The sequence below is a fragment of the Strigops habroptila genome, chromosome 5 (genome assembly GCF_004027225.2).
Source record: "Strigops habroptila isolate Jane chromosome 5, bStrHab1.2.pri, whole genome shotgun sequence".
Classification (NCBI taxonomy): Eukaryota; Metazoa; Chordata; class Aves; order Psittaciformes; family Psittacidae; genus Strigops; species Strigops habroptila.
Genome location: NC_044281.2, coordinates 40273673 through 40285453, shown reverse-complemented (window position 1 = coordinate 40285453; position 11781 = coordinate 40273673).

Genomic DNA, 11781 nt, shown 5'->3' with positions numbered 1-11781 from the left:
GAGAAGTTCATGGAGAACTGTCTCCCACGGGAGGGACCCCTTGCTGGAGCAGAAGAGTGTGAGGAGTCTTCCCCGTGAGGAGGAAGGAGCGGCAGAAACAACACGTGATGAACTGACCCCCAACCCCCATTCCTTATTTGCCTCTTCTGCTGCACAGGGAGGAGGTAGAGAATTTGAGAGTAAAGTTCCCAGGAAGAAGGGAGGGATGGCAGGAAGGTGTTTTTAAGATTTGGTTTTATTTCTCATTATCCTACTCTGATTTGAATAGTTTGTTTTGCCTGACAGTAATTGGTGAATGATCTCTCCTGTCCTTATCTGGACCCATGAGCCTTTTGTTATATTTTTCTCTCTCCCCCTGAGGAGGTGGAATTATAGAGCGGCTTTGTTGGCATCCAGTCAGGGTTAACCAATGACAAGCCGTATATAGGGGCATCTAAGACAATTACCCCAAGCTTTGGTCCGCACAGCTCTTTCAGGAGGTATGGATGTCTTCTACTCCCAATGCCTTCACAGCATAGTTGTAATGTGGCCTGACCAAGAGCTTAATGCTCAATGTTCCATCTCAGCTGGAACATTGGTTTGATTCAAGGGTTTGCCTGGTCCTCACATGGACATGCACTATTGCTGAATATTGAACAACTGCCCTTCAGAAAGTACAAACATATTTACCCCAGGACATATTAGCACCCTACATAGGGAGGCAGCTAGACACCAAGACTACAGATGACCTCAAGACAGACCTACACATTCCCTGGGTCCTCCAACTCCTTCCTGAATGCTTAAGCAACTCTAGAAAAATTGCACTTCTCTCTCTCACTTTGGAAGACATTGGCCTCACAGTGTCAGACTCTTTACAGGAGTCTGGGCCCTTCCACTTTTAACACATGCCCTGAAACAGCCACCCAGTGGCGTCCTGAGCTGTTTTGAGCTCATCCTCCAGGTATGTGCCCCAATAAAATGCTTTCTGCCCATGCAGAGTGGCAACTAGGGAACCTTGACAAAACCCAAGGAAGCTGCTTACTGAGGCTACTGGCCTCCAGGGTCAAGTAGTTTCAGGGTAGAATGTTTCAGAATTATGCCTCTCACTTCCACTATCTTAGTTTACCTGCATCCTTTTGCGAATGCGCCTCTTGGCTTCAGATGAGCTTCAGATGATCGGTAACTATTCACTCATCTCTCGTCTGCTGTAGCCCCATGGATAATGAAGTAGAACAATACCAACAGAGGTGAGGAGTCCAGTATAGTTAACAAGTGAATACACACAACTGTTTCAGCACTTTCTCATTCAATTACATAAACCTGGAACATGGGAAACAGACTTGACAGTACCTTGTCTGTCAAGATAACAAGAGAAAAGTCAATGATAATTTAAAAAGTGATTCTAAGTGCTGCTGGCTTGAATACGGGTTTTTTCACACAAAAATGATGTAACGTAATCAAATGTCGAATTAGCTGTTTCCCGAAGAGAGCATTTGCGCAGATAGTTTGGTATTTGTTTCTGTCACAGGGCACTAACTTTATCTCTTTTATTTCAAGGCCATATAAAGCCAAATAGCTTGGGCTGGAAGAAAGGCTGTTGGTCATCTGGACCAACATCATTGTATCACATGCGACCTTCTGCAAATACTTTTTTTTGTTGGTTGGAGGGGCTTTTTTTTGTTTGTGTTTTGGTTTGCTTTGCTTTTTTAAATGGGAGGCTAGCAAGATAGTGAAAGCAAGAAATGTTAGTTGAGTAGTTTTTGTGGTACCCAACTCAGGGAAGCAGATAGGAAAAAGTTACAGGACTATTACATGCTCAACCTCAGCCAACCCCTGGAAGGACTTTTCCCATAAAGGGGAAAACATTTCTTGTTATATACTTCCCTCTTTTAGCTGGTCCAGGCAAGCCATGCCTGATGCCCCTCCCTATTCCTACAAGAAGATTAAGCTGGGCATCCATGTGGTCGGAAGTGCCCCTGGGTATAACCAGTCCACTAGAAATCATCCAAACTGTGTTTTCTCCTGGTCACCAGAGCACGTTAGACAGGATGTCCTCCCCACCCCATCCCACATGATAAATTCTGCATGGTCCCATGTGAAGGGAGGGACTAGGGACTGTTACAGAGTTAAAAATGGGGTCAAGCCTCATAAGCAACTGTGTGTTTGGTGAATTGCTAGGGTAAACTGATTATAGTCTTTAAACAGGTTATAGTCTTCCAGAGGGTCTGTGTGGCCAGCCTTCAGAGCAGGGTGACTGACTATCCTTGGTTTAACAGAAAGGACATTGCTTTTAAAGACCACCCTTTTTAAAAGTGCAGAACTTTTGTATAGTTTGGGCCTCATTTTTTTTTTTCCTCCCACACTACAGGAAACAGTTACAGTCAAAGCAGACTTTACCCAGAAATGCTGCTGCATCATAGTTGCAGGATGTCAAGCCTCCAAGCTATGAATTCCTCCTTTGCTGTGCAGAGATAACAAATGGACACAGAAGCACAGGCTGCTGTAATTGAAAATAAAAAAAGAAAAAAAAGGCAAAAAAATAGTATGGTGCAAGCTCTCAAAGGAGAGGGGAATTCTTTCAGCAGGTAAGACAGCCCAAACACTTCTTCAGCCTTAAAAACATGCTACAAAACCTGCATCTCCTTCCTGCTGTCTGGAGCTGAATGTAGTCACATTGGTGTTGGGACAGTAATCAGGCAGAGCCAGAAACAGACATATTGCCAAAAAAATCACTGTGCACTCAAGAAAGCCCTCTGCTCTGTGAGGGAGATGGAGCAGCCCACAAAGCACAACTGCCCTGAACACCTCATTAGTGGGTAAAGTTTTTAACACATCCACAGTGGAGGTGTAAAGCAGAAAACACATTTTAAGATGAACAACACACAAACGATGATTCGCAGCTCTGCAAGCCATCCCAAGCAGCACTCAGGCTTTTGTACACTTTAATATAAACAGATTTGAATATATTAGAGAGGAGAAGGAAAGTGGCAGTGACCAGAAGAAAAGGTGCTGCATCTTTTCCCAGAAGACTAAGGGGAAAGTTAGTGTTGACAGCCACACTGAATGGCTCTTGATCTTTCCTAGCACCACAGGGATTTCTGGAAACACAGACCCGCTGACTTGTTTCCTCTCCCCAATTCAGCTTTTCAGACTTGCGAAAAATCCTGCAAAATGCCTTCTTCACAGCTTTCTCACCCTCTGCGCTCACCCCTTCAGTACTCCGTTTTGCAGAAGCTGTGATAAAAGTTCCCAGTTGGCAAGCTGTGAATTTAGAGCTGCGGTAAGAGGAAGAAACTCAGTCTTAATGTCTTTACTTTCTGGTCTTCTAATACCAATTACAAAACTCCCCAAGAAAAAGTCAGGGCACACCAATCTAATAGACAGCTACACATTTCAGTTTCAGGCCAGAGGGGAAAATCAGACCAGATAAAATCACAGGCCGGCACGTTGCTTTCACGGCCTATACCACAAGGGGGACTCTTCTACAACTTCATAGTGCAAAAATAATTTCAAAGAGAAGGGAAAGGATGAATAAATCAGTTCTGCAGCTGAATGTGCAGAGACCATTTTAGGATTCAAGTTTTTCAGCCTGCAAGAGCTGTTAATCTGCAAAATTCATTAACAGGTATCAGTTTATGTTCATGTCCAGCTGCTGTTCTGGCTCCTTTCAGCTCCTGTTTTTATACTGCATGTAGCACATTGCAAATATCCTATTAATTTTCCTAACAGAGGAGAATTTAAGAGACTTTGTTGATCCACTAGATAGAAATAAGACCCCTGGTCATCCATAAAAACCTTTGACTATATTCCAGGGCTGAGAGAACCTGCTGTGCTGATGAGGCATGTCCCCAGCAGTGCATACAATGCAGAAGACAGGCAGTAGCATAGGTGGAGGTTGAAGAGAAGTCATGAGGTGCAGGCTGAAGGTTGGGGTTTGGGCAACAGGGCAGGAGAAAGGAAATATGACATGGAAGACTGCTCAGTGATGATCAACTTGAGCCATCTAAGGAGTCATGGCTGTCTTAGAGTAACACTTTATAAACTGCCAGAAGAAGAAAAAAATGCAATTTAAGGTTTCTGCTAACATGCACGTATTTAACCATATTTTATGCTGGAGTCTAACCAGTCTGTGTTGGAGTACAGACTTTGAAATGTTTTGCTAGCCAAAGTGCAACACCAACGAGCACATTTGCATCTCATGGCAGATGTACACATCAGACAATGGTTGCCTCTCAAATGTTTTTTAAGATCTCAGCTGTGTAGGAACCTCAGACAGTAGGAAAAGAAAGTGACTTGCACCATGACTAAAGAAAGTATTTGGGTTTCTCTAATCCGTCTCTTTGCCACCCACACCACCGTCACATCAGGACCCCAAGGCCACCACGACACCCACCAGCAGTCATGGAAGAACCGGGTGCATCCTGGCTGGCCATCTGTTTGTGGCCAACTGAGTGGGTAAAGGCTGAATTCTCGTCTTGCTCTGGGGACACAGAAGCATCCATTTGTTTCTCACTTTCCTCTACCCAGCTGACAATTTTCATGAAGCTTGTGGAAACTTAATTAATTTGGAGACTGCAAACTCTCCTTCAAATTTGGATGAAATCAGTCATTTGGTTCCTAAATTATTCAGAGTGGAAGGGACAGGTGGGTGGACACTGCAGTCATGAAAGTGTTGTTTCCCCAGGAAATAAAACTGAAATCAAGAGACTAAGAAGAACGTTAGAAAAAAATAGGTCCTCAAATCTTAGGAGATCTAATTAGTACTTCACAACTGTGGGAGAAATAATTGTTGATGGACTAATTTTGACCATGCATCTGGGAAGTACTGGTTATATTTGACACTGGTGTAGTGATACTGCAGTGCGCGGCATGAGCACTTACCACAAGATACAGGCATGACTAGAGATAACAGGGCTCTTTGTCAAACATAAAGAGCACAGTAAAATCTATAAATAAAACAATCACTTCGAAAAGAACTTGAATTTCTGAAAATGAGGGCAGTCAACAGCAGCTAGTTGAAATACTGCCCATACTTCAGATGCCTGTGTCATGTCACAAAATCAAGCTTTTTAATGCAATCTCACAAGTTTAAAGTCAATGGAAAGTTGACGTGGAATACAGCATAAAAAGAAGGCATCACAGAACCATGCCTTAGAAGTGATGAAGCAGAAAGTCAGTAGCAACAGCATATCTTAAATTCTGAAGGTTTTCATGAAGGGAAATAAGAAGTGGTTTGGGCACTGAAGGAGGAGCAACAGTAATGATCATGATACTGCCTTTGGAACTTAAAATTACTGAGAAGCACTACTGTAAGAAATCTTTTTTGTTCAATCTTTGATCAAGCCTTGGTTTTGGAGATTTTAGTGACCCTATAAGATCAAAACTAACACTCCTTTCTCTGGATTAAGCTAGAAAGATTCTAAAAACACGTTATTAAGCAAGACTGTAAAACTTAAAAACTTCTTTCCTATACCTTTTTCAAAAGGTAGGTCTCCAACAGTTATAATGTAGAGTAGGGAAGAGAACAAACCCACTCTGTCTGGTTTGCAAATCAATAAATTCACAGGCTGAAGCTAGCAATGTTCACACGATAGCCCTGTACAAGTAGGATCATCAGCAGAATGCTTGCTCAGGCTGAACTTTTAGCAACACAGTGTTTAAAAAGTCAAAAATAATCAAACTAAATTATAGCATACGTATTTTTACACGAACTTCATTAGCCCACATAAGCAGTGTCTCTTGCAGGAGCATGAGACTCTTGTTTCTAATTTCCATACCTTTTGTTCCCTCAGTTTCCCTCTTGGTTTGGGGAATATATTTTCCTCTTCAGTTCAGCCACACAGAGGTGTGTTCAACCGTAAAGAAGATCTCTTCAACACTACCTACCCTGACCAGACCTTTTATTTCATAATTTATATATAGATCTAACCTTTCCTAGAAATATGGAGAGGGATTAAAGACCAGCTAGACCCACACACTACTGCTAGGCTGCTAAGAACATTCCATCCATATTGCACTGTTCAAATACAAATAAATCCTACTGTCACCAGCAACCACACAAAATACCTGCCCACCAAATGCTATTTCACTCCAAATAATGGAATATGTTTTAAAACAAAGCCCAAACCAACAAACCCAAAGCAAAAAACCCCAAAATAAACCAGTAGTTTTGGATAGCCAAATGCCACGACTCTAAAGTATGCCAGAGAAACCTCACAAAACTGAATGAGTGGGCAAAAAAAGGGAAGTAGGTGACTTTCACCAGAGATAAATGCAAGGAAATTCATACAGGGGAAAATAGTCCAAACACTACCTATCAGATGCAGAACTCTGAACTGATAGGTACTACAGGAAGAACTCCTGGAGTCATCGCAGATAATTCTCTGAAACCAGGGCACAGCCCTGCATGTATCGGTAACCAAAACCAGTCAAAATAAATAATCGGGCATTATCAGACAGGTCATGGCAGAGATGGCATTTTTTTACTTAACATTTGCATGAAATGAGAGAGCAGCTAGGAGAGGCCAAACACTTCTTCCATGCAAATCCTGCTGCAGAAGTTGTTTGCAAAAAGACAGAGAGAAGACTGCCTTGGATGGTGAACCTTCATTGGAAAGACACCTTTCACTGAAAAGTCATCTTGCTTATCTAATGCTCACTGTAAGTAAGCTGCTTTACTAGCAGTAACCAATATTTCTGCTTCCCGGTTATGCTTCAACACAGACGACCTGTTTTTAAATCCATCTTTATAGAAACTGAATCAATTCCTATAAACCAACCTGCCAAAAGGAAAATGCGAAAAGAAGACTGAGACATACAGTGGGAAACCAAGCCTAAGGAGTTACATATTTACACTTAAAAGGAATACGGCCTTAAGCCCTGAACTCTGCAATACAGAACTAACATGGTTCAAGCTAGCTATGCATGAAAAAGGCTAGTTGTGAATAGCTTCCACAATGAACTTACTGTAAAACCCCCCACTTCAAACCAAGTACCATGTTGCTGCATTTTTTGTTGTTATTTCAGTACATTCATAGATAGTCTCCTTTAATAGATCCATGTAGCATTTTGCTGTTCGAGTCAAAGGAAAGGTCCATATTCCAATACTTATAAACATTTCCAGGTATCAAACTTCTAAAATATGAACCAGTAATGAGAGCCAAAGGCACATTCTCAGATGAAATGGCCTCACAGAAGTCCCCTTTGCTAAGACTATGTCAGAATCAGTCTGATCCTGGATGGTCTGTTCTTCTGTGCTTTATTCAGGAGACTAACTCCCCCATTTTTCAAATGTAACTAGAAACCTGCATTTGAGCAGCACAACAACAAGCATTGGAGGAACATTTTTCATTAGTTCCTAAAAGATCCCTCTTGTATTATATTTTGCCATCAGATGAAATTCATGTTACTGCAGAGTTTTCCTGTACGGAGGCATGGTCAGTGTGTGTGACCTCTGAGCATCCTTTGATTTTAACATCAGTCATGCTCAGCAACTGTAGTGCTATAGTAGCTACTGCATTTCAAAGACTTCATCATTTTAACAGCCTGCCCCTAATTGACTCAACCAGAAAAGATCAAGCTTAAAGTATTGGTGATGTTTTCTTGTTAACTTCCAATAGCTAATTACAGCTTAAGCAAGCCTTTCGTTTTCCTATATATCCATTGCAAACAATGCAGTGCTCAGCAGCTATCAGAGATCTCCTGGACAATATACAAAAGGAAAAAAGAGCAGCTAGCAAGAGAAAGTGGGTATGATATTTGGAGGAGATGAGAATTGAGGGTGTTAGTGTCCTGGTAACCTGTACCGACTCTGCAAAAGGAATCACTACATTCCTAGTGATCTGCAGTGAAACCAAGACTAAGGCTCAGCGGGCAAGCTGTATTTGGGCACTTACCCTAGCTAGATGCATTGCAACAAGCTTGGCCTTCTACTACTGTAGTATACTACCAGCACAAAATCCCCACACATGCTAAACATATTTGATGCAAATTTATGTAATTCTGGGAGATGGTTTGATTTTAATTGGCAAATGAACACCCTTTTCTTTTGGCCAAAGTGGAAAGCTTCCTCAAGAAGGGCTTAACATTGATACTATCAGCATCTATCTGCAACTACCCCAGGCCTTAGGTATCAAGACCATATGCACGCTGCCTTTTTGTAAAAAAAAAATATTTTTTTACAAGCAGTCTATAGATGAGCAAAAGAAGGTCTAAAATTTGGAAAAGGTACACCTGTCCAGCTGTAACAGCCGCAGATTTATACTTACCTGTGCTCAGGGTACTGCTAACACAGGGTGGTGTGCTTACCTACCAGCAAAGTTTCTGCTCTTAAGTGGACCTTAGGAGGACTGTGCTTCCAGCTGTTGTCTCATATGATTTATTAGATCTTATTGGCCCCAAATTGTAATAATAGAGTGTATTTTCTATGAAGAATAAACTAGCAGCACTCATATGAATGTGTATCACACCCTAGGATTAATTCATTTCTACACCTTCCCACCCCCACCCCAATTCAGAAAATTCTTGCCCTCACCTGGTTTCTCAAGCAACATGCCAGGTGAATGGATGCTGGGAAGGAAGCTCAAAATCAAGGTGACATTCTGCAGTAGTAGCAGATGGGGTGTTTCATTGTACTTGCAGACTGTTACCATGTTTTTAAACCTCAGAAGCTTTGCTGTCTTTTCTTTTTACACTTTTCTCCTTTAGCGACTACATCTCCATTAGTTTGAGCATGTGGAGGTTATCAGGGAGACTGGAAAGCTGTGTCATAAACAGAGCAGCTGCTGAAATCAATGTGACTTTTCTGCTTGCCTTTGTGGAGACTACAGCTGAGCACTTTGCCTCCTGCTAACCTAAACTCATTTGGCACAAGAAGCTATTTAGCTGTGTTACCTTCACAGCAGCAGAAGAAATGTGGTCCAGCTTCTATGGGAGCTATATGTGACAGCTGTGTGCACAAGGCAGCACTCAGGCAACTCTGGGTCTGCGTTTCAGTCAAGGCCATGGCACACGTACAGCAAGTGCGAGCAGGAGAGAGAGCTGCAGCACGGAGCCGTGCTGCTGCAAGGAGTCCCTGCTGCTGCAAAGTCCTCCTTGTGCATACTGCAGTGCTGCAGCCACATGGCCCCACTTCATGAGCTGCCAGGGTCTGATGGTCACGGTATTGCATAGTGATAATGGTTGCTGCATGTTTCAGCATTTCTCACTTTCTCCTTCCTCCTGTAAGATTTATTTTTCACTCAGAATTTCCATCTTTTATTTACAGTAGTTGCTCCTTAGCCATTAGCTTGTTTTAACAAGAAGATCTATTTATCTAATAGTCTAATAGTCTATGTTATAGCTACACATCTATAAATGGAGAAGGATGATGGACAGATGGGTGCATGTATGTGTACAGATACACACATGTATGTGCACAAAGAGAGCAAATTTCCTCCAAGCAAACAAGGGCATGGTTATTCTGTAAGTCTGGACTGTAATTTGTCATCTTGGCAGGATAATTAGCCTGGGCAGCCAAATGCCCAGCGTGGCTGTACTTTGGCACCCGTGCTAGACTGGGTATCTCTCCATGCACTGCGGAGAGTCCTGTCTCTACTGCCATTGCTCACCTTTTTAAGGAAATTAAGAAGGAGACAGTGGCTGAGTAAAGTATAGCTTCTGAACATGACATCTGGGAGCATCATTTCTGTTCCTTCCTGTGCTTTTAACTCACTTGGCCTTCACAATTCTATCCACAACCAGTGTTTCATCACATTGTGAAGGTCCTTCAAAATGCCTACAGTCCACTTTGTGCCTGGATGTCTGCTCAGAATTCACATCCTTTATGCTTCAATTATTTATGCATATTGATAGTGTAACTATGCAAATTTTTCAGTCTGCAAGGGAAAAAAATGTATCAGTAAATTAAACTGATGGGAGAGATAAATATTTACTGTTGTTACTTGGCTTGATGATGGTATTAATTTGTGTAGTTTACTGCATTCTTATACTTCATGTTCCTCATTTAAACAGTTGTGATTAATCAGCATTCGCCATTTTATTTACCCCCTCTTCCTAGGACTAACATGCTGCAGTAGTTTTTTGAAACATTAAATCAGGGCAAACCCTGCTTAATATTTTATATGTTTAAAAATTACTCTTTCCTTTTTCATTAAAACAGCCTCTTACCAGCTTTTCTGAGATAACATGTTAGAATAAAGAAGCGCTTTTTGAATGCTGCTAGAGAGATGCTGTCTAGGTTTAATTTCTAAAATACAATGCATTAAAAAAATAATAATCTTTCTACCCGTGAAAAATTAATCAGTTTAAATAATGACCTTACTACAATTTCGCTTGCTGACCTTTACTGAAGAAATAAGAAATTCTTTCTTAGATACTAAAAATAATCATGACAAAGTAGAGTTTCTCTAAACTCTCCTGTTAGCCTTCAATATTGGCACTAAGGAGAATCTAAAGCATTACCTTGGTGAGTAGCAACTAAACCACGGCAGGGCTGAGCACTGTGGGTTTGCCACGTTTTCTCACAAAAAACAGTGACCCACTGCTAAGTTGCAGCAGGGCATGGCTGGGCACCACTAATTATATCACACAGCACATCACTTGCCAGTAGCTGAACAGGAACGGCTCAGTCTGCAAACAGGAATATGTTACACAACACAGTACCCTGTGAGATGTTGGGCTTGACTCTCGCACAAATGAAATACCATCAGTTACAACCAACATGACCAGTGAAAAACTATTGTGCTGCAGGCAGCACTTCTACAAGACAACTGGCTGCAGGGTGCAAACTCCACATGGGGAAAGGCAAGTGCTCCTTGGAACGCTACAACTCATTCTGGGTATCATGGCAGAATTGTGGTCAATGTTCTTAACAACATGCACACAGTTTGCAAGGCTGGTGTTGCTCATGTTGGGTGGCTCACAAAAGGAACAATATAATTTTATTGTGTACCGGTAAAGAGCAACAATCAGTGCCAGAAAGATAAACTGTGTTCCAGCTGTCCAGGCTGGTGCCACCCTGAAAGCTTTGGTTTTGTTATGCTGCAAGCGAATTACCTGATTCTGCTCATGTTGTTGCTACACTATTGATCTAGGTCTGTGCTACAGCTTTATCATTTGATCAGCTGGGCTGAGTGCTCCTAGACCAAAGAGTGAAATCAATATTGGCACAATCTTTATTATTGGAATTAATTGGCACAATCTTTATTATTGGAATAAATAGTAAAGATTGTGCCAATAATAAAGAATAATAAAGAAAAATAATAATAAAGAAAAAATAATAAAGGAAAAATAATAAAAAGTAATAAAGAAAAAAGGTAATATTCCTCAGTACTCCTCTAAAGGGCTTTTGAGAACCTTCAAAATTCATCTGATAAACTGCACTATTCTTTGGGTTTATCAAACCTTGTGGTTTATCAACACTTTGTAATAAATGCAAGTCTTTCTCAGACTATAAACGAGACAGTCAATGGTAACTTAAAGTTAACATTTCTGCATGCAGCATTTCAAGTATCAGCAAGCAAATGTGTGTTGCGCAGGAGAAAGCTGCTGCCCTTTTCATTTCTAGCTAGATGTCCATCTTTGCACAGCCACTAACGAGGGCTTGATGAGAAAGTATCCAAATGTATACTCCCATTCGCAGCACAATTATGAATCTTAAAAAGTAAGAAGCATCTATCATCATTCACCAGCTTTAAATTGGACTTAAGTTTTGAGTTACGAGTGACATTTGCTAGAAGAAACAGATGTAAAAAGGAGAAGCCACTTCCCAGCCACTGAAATCATCACACAGAAGTAACCTGA